The following is a 6,031-nucleotide window of genomic DNA, read 5'->3' on the forward strand; positions in this document are numbered from 1 at the left end:
AAAGTTGAGAAAATTAATTAATCTCTTGAAAACGAAATAGGACTTGAGTTTATGTGAAATTCGATCTAGATCCCTCACGAACAGTACCTACCTCTGAGATGTTATTTTAAGTTTAAGCCCTTACTAAAGCCGGATATTCCCCGGGAAGAAGAGAGGAAACAACGCGAACTAGGACTGCGCTTGAAAATGTGAAGGCCGAGGGGTTTTTTCGCAAAACACCTTTCCCCTCTCCCTCTGTCGCCGCCGTCTCCGGCCTCCATGTGGTCGGGGGATGAGGATCGGACCACCCCCGTGCGCCGGTCAGCGTCTCCTTCCCGGTCTCATATGCCGCCTGCGCGCCGCTCGCCGCCGCGCGGTCACTGCCATGCGGCGCCGCCATGACGTCGCTCGACTTCGAGACATCTATCTTCAACAAGGAGAAGGTCTTCCTCGCCGGCCACGAGGAGGAGGTTCGCTCTGCTTGCATCCCTTCTCCCTTTTGGATTTGTTCTCTCTTTGGGGGTTTGTTTATCTCGCTGAATTGATTGTGTCACAGTATATATTATAGTGAGGGGTGGGAGGAACCTGTTCCCGCTGCTTCCCTAGGCGTTTAAGGCCATCAAGCAAATACGGAGTATGAATGATTGTCTTAAAAAAATAATCGTTTTCTTTCTTGTCTTCAAACTTATTTTCCCGTTTCATTTAGATGATCAGTGTCCCACATGTGACATTTTCCAATCACTAATTGATCAATTGCACAACAAATTGCTTGAATAACGAACAAATTGATGTGACCAATGTGGTGAATGGGTTGTCAATTTATTTTTTTACATGGATTTCTCATGCTACTCGGGTTCAGGACAAGAAAACCCACTTGTATTGTGCATAACAGAGTTACCTTTGCTTTTTCAGGGGCCTGCACAAGCCCAGAACCTGAGGGATTCACTAGCTGAAGCGAAGTCAGACATTGTTCTACATAAGAATTTTGCAGACCGAGGCTTGGCCACCGAGGCGCAAGCGCAGATGGAGCAGTTCGAGTAGCCGCGGTCATGGATGGAGCTAGCGCTGGTGTTGTCATGGTGATGCTGACGAAGGCGATGAGCTCTCACAGACGCCGTCTTCTTCTCCTTACCCAATGTGACATGCTTTGCCGGTAACCGGTTGATTTTTTTTGTGGTCATTGCAAATCAGTAAATGCACAACTTCTTCTATTTTGTTCTTTGCCCAGGAAAAATATGTTGATCTTTATGTGTTTCTTTTGCTGCAGTTCTGATAAAGGTCAAGAAAATGAAGCCGAAAGTTGTAAATAATATGAATAAGCAACGCATCACTAGCCATACTGTATGCAAACAGAGGTATGAGCGTACAGAACTAATAAATAGTATGTTTGTTTATTGTTTATGCCAAATTCTCTTTGTGAATTGCTGGTATTTCCTTCATCGATATTCCCATAGATCCTAGGGTAAGCTGATTTGCCATGAGCTTGTGGGGTGAATAGTTTTTGAGGTGAAGCTCCTTCGTCTGACATGTTTGATGATGTTCCATGCCTTGAGGACCTCATTGCAGGAGATACTGGATAAGGGGGAAAAGGGGAAAGACAAAGATAGGTCCTGACATGACGGACGCATTCACTAGAGTACTAACAGGTGCGTTGGTGATCTCCCTATCACTAGAGCATTTTCCCCCTGTTTATCATTGATGATGTAGCTCCGAGAAGAGATTTACAGATTTTGGTAATTTACCAATTCCTTTTTCCTTTTGGATCTACATGGTTCTGTATAATAGCAGATAATATATAATTATATTGCACTAGATTATCAATCGAGTGGCTGATTCATACACTGGCCACCTGATGGATTCAAGGCTTCTGTGTTGCCGGGCATTGTAGGTGGTTAGTGCCGTTAAGAACACATGCTAGATGGAGGAAGGGCTGATGAAAAGAGAAGGATACAAGCCACAGTTGCTTTGTTACATATATGAATTGGAAGCTAGAGTGAGGGTGGCGCACCTGCTGGGTTCAAAATCCCATTAATAAGTGTTGTTATTTGACCTACCTATTGCTATTCTTTAATATAAGCATTTGGTACCACAAGCATTTTTTTTTCTTTTTTAACTAATGAAGCGGAAAGCCCAGAGAGAAACTAGTGATTAAATCATTTAACACTAAAACAGTTGGTCTACTCATGATCTCTATTGGAACGGCCTGCTTTTGTTTTTATCCCAACGGAGTTGATTCTGGTGCTGATACTCTCACTAATTTGACAGATGTCGAAAAGTATTCCTGTTGCTACTGTTGCAATTGGAAATGCAGAAAATGCAGGTTTATTGGCAGTTAGGATGCTGGCCTCAAGAGATCCTGAGTTGGGGGACAAGTATGATTTCTTCTTTTTTTGCAATTCTCCTGCAAATTTCGAAGTTTGCTTAGGGTAACTGTATGTATGTATGCAATTGATAATAGATACCTCATAGCAGTAAGTTGCATATGTTCGACCTGGCTCACATATGTTAATTCCTTAATTCCTGGAGTTATACATAAGCAGTGGTTTGAGCTGATATCTGCCAGGCTGCAGCAAGCCAGTGAGTAACTGAGTAGACTGATGAGACCTTTGGTAATGTACCAAATTGCCAACAAAGCTAGTCAGTAGAAATGTAGAATCATGAAAAAAGTTCTCAATTGATCAATCTGTTCGAAAAGAATGATCAATGTTACGTTACAGTTGCTCGAAATTTGCAGTAGGTCATTAGTCATCAGTACAACTTTCTCATTTTGCCTTGACCTGCTGAAAACCTAGTTACATTGTCTGGGAGCACAAGTGATTATTTGGCTAGCATGTTTTCAGTTAGGGACCTATTTTCAGTTGTTACACTACACCTGTCTGATGTAGGCTAATTAAGTTGCCTCATAAAAAGTAGATGTTAGCACCCGACTTGCTTTCAGGGCAACTGAATGCCAGCATGATCTGAGGGATATGGTGTTGGAGAAAGCAAAAAGGCTTGAGGAACTAGGTTGGGAGGAATATACTAAGCTATACTTGAAGAAGCATTGATCCCTGCCTGCCCATTGTATTGTCATTCTTTTTGATCCAGTGTTGACATAAGCAGATTGACCCATGGTTGTGGCACATTCTTAAAATCCTTTTCATTCTTTTCTCTTTTTTCTCGCTAATTTATAAATTTCTCCGCTCATTGAAATTTGGTTTTCTTTAGTGGAGGCCTGGAGAGGGCGTGCCGACTTACAAAGTGAAAGATGTTAACGAAGCACGGCGCATGAGCATCTCAGTATCATAAAACTTTGCTTGTATAACTGTAACAACATGCCTGCCTGAAATGTTTGTTTTAGAGGATGCCTGAAATGTTCATGCGGATCTTATGATGATGTTTCAGGGAAAAAAATCAACCAATTTTAACGAGTTCTGAAAAAAGAAAAAGAATCGAGAACCTGTGGAGTATCATGCTTTATTAGCAATTTCCTGATGAAGCGTGACGACTGCCGCGCCAGCACAAATCGTGACTACAGATAAACATTGCAACTGAATAGTGTTGCGAAAAGGATTTCCTGAGATGCATGAACAAGATCTTTGGTAGAATCATCACCATGATCCATCTCGCAAGATGCATGTGTTGCTTGCGTCCCAAACTTTGCATGGATGAAATCAGGCCAGCAAGAGCATACATGAACCTTATGGCTCTCTGCACTGCTGCGAGCCAACTTTTCTTTCCAACTACCAGCTCGCACAGTGGCACACTCTTGTGTATGAAATGATTGATTACAATCAAGATCACTCTGATATGTCATGACATGGGCATTCCAAATCAATCTTGCAACAGATTAAGTCATCATGGATGCATGCCAATTGCCTGCAGGCAAGAAGCTTAATTAGTTCTTTCCATTCTCAATTTGATCAGTAATTAATGGCGATCACGGGAGACGATATCGATTGATCATCTCTTGCTTTTTTTTTTTGCTCGCTATGTTCACATAGTGCTCCCTCCGTTTCGAAATGTTTGACACCGTTGACTTTTTAGTACATGTTTGACTGTTCGTCTTATTCAAAAACTTTTGTGAAATATGTAAAATTATATGTCTACATAAAAATATATTTAACAATGAATCAAATGATATGAAAAGAATTAATAATTACTTAAATTTTTTGAATAAGACGAACGGTTAAACATGTGCTAAAAAGTCAACGGCGTCAAACATTTTGAAACGGAAGGAGTATAATGTAGGCGAAACACCCGTGCCATGGCATGCGTGACACTGCTTTACGAGCACTGCTACTAATCAATTAACACTGGACGCTATTATATATCAGCACTGCTATACGTCCGACTCCCATCCGACCCAACCTCATCTGCCAATCGTTTCGCTCCACGCAGACCAGCTTCTCTCCATGTGGGCAAGGGCAATTAGCAGCTAAGAGCTGGTCGGACAAGAGTCGTACGTCATAGTCGTGTGTATAGCATTTTCGATTATATATTGCTGTGTTGCTATCAGTGATGCCCATGCTGAGTTGTTATTAGTTGTTGTTCGTGTGTATGTGTGCTAGTTGTAGGGGTGGCCATCTTTTTGTACCTTAGCATACACGAGGGCATCGTGTATTTAGCAGTTTTTGCCTGCACCGTTGGAGCACTTCACCCAATTGCTCGAATATGATTGATTTGTTGATGTGTTGGATGTGTGGTTTAAGGATCAAGCAAGATTACTGTGGACGACGCCTACCATTACTCACCAGCTTAAGTTTTTTTTATAAATTGAATGCTACTACATACTTGCAACACAAATATACTCCCCCTCTGTCTCTAAATATTTGACGCCATTGATTTTTTAAAACATGTTTGACCGTTTATCTTATTTAAAAAATTTAAGTAATTATTAATTCCTTTCCTATCATTTGGTTCATTGTTAAATATACTTTTATATATACATATAGTTTTAAATATTTTACAAAAGTTTTTGAATAAGACTAATGGTCAAATATACTTAAAAAAAAGTTAACGGCATCAAATATTTAGGGACGAAGGGAGTAGTGTTGAATAAAAATAAAATACAGTTTAATTTCATGTTTGAGGCATGAGGGGGTTTCTTCCGGAAGGTGAGTATAAGTATATACTCACTGCATCCCAAAATATAAGTATTTTTGGACTTCGACATAATCTTCGAGATACTACTTTGACCAACAATATCTATAAAAGATGTTTTAAATAACAAGAGTTCTATATTATGATAGTTTGTCTAAGGATGATAAATCTAATAACATCAATTTTACATGATTGATATTTTTTATATTTTGTTTGCTATTAATAGTTAAAGTTAAAAAAATGTTTGACTTGATACTATGCTAAAATTGCTTATATTTTGGGACGGAGGGAGTATTGAATTGAATTCTCTTTCTAATTAGTTTTATGTTTTTAGGGTATAACTGACTCGTGAATATAACTCAATAACGGTGTATGTAGCATATGATCGAACTTAATTCTAGGGGCGGAGCGCCTGATTCATCCATTATCTTTTTAAAAAGCGCTTAAATTTAATCTTTACTATAGTTGCTTTATACTTTTATTAATTTCGTATAAACTATACGCACCCCCCTCCCCTTTCTTTTCCTCGCTCGCGAGAAGTGTACTAATTTTTATCCTTGCATATATAAAAAAAGCTAATTAAAACCCAAAATTGGGTATGTTCCTTGCATCCATTTGTGATCAGCTAACATAAGCTTTTCTTCTCTCTTTACACCTTTAGCATGATGCATGATTACTCATTGATAGTGTGATGATAAGTTGATAACACACACATCAACACTGCCATTTGCATGGGATGCATGAACCGAGCCTAGATGCCTTCGTTTTCCTAGGGAACTTTGCTTTGCGGCTCAGTTGGGGTGCATTGCATGTTGGACATGGACAGTGCCACATATTAGTGAATTGATGTTAACTAAAGTGCAATCTTTTACACCCTTTCCGGCCTCTTAACTGAACTGTAGAGATTGCCCCTGTCACAAGCTTCCCTTTCACACATAAGATATGGTGCCCTACGATTAGGAGAACCTGC

The 6,031-nt window shown here is 39.9% G+C and overlaps 1 non-coding gene across 9 annotated transcripts; it reads left to right on the plus strand.

Moving 5' to 3' along the window:
• Positions 1-212: 212 nt before the first annotated feature.
• LOC9272131 (uncharacterized) lies at positions 213-3,819 on the plus strand. 9 transcript variants are annotated; one of them, XR_010741763.1, is made up of 7 exons: positions 213-449; positions 892-1,132; positions 1,247-1,334; positions 1,546-1,625; positions 2,245-2,351; positions 3,187-3,277; positions 3,364-3,819. It is a non-coding gene; the product is annotated as an uncharacterized protein (transcript). The 9 variants fall into 9 exon arrangements; XR_010741766.1 differs by lacking the exon at positions 3,187-3,277; XR_010741760.1 differs by having other exon boundaries at positions 3,187-3,407.
• Positions 3,820-6,031: the final 2,212 nt, after the last annotated feature.

The sequence above is a fragment of the Oryza sativa genome, chromosome 1 (assembly GCF_034140825.1).
Source record: "Oryza sativa Japonica Group chromosome 1, ASM3414082v1".
Taxonomy (NCBI): domain Eukaryota; kingdom Viridiplantae; phylum Streptophyta; class Magnoliopsida; order Poales; family Poaceae; genus Oryza; species Oryza sativa.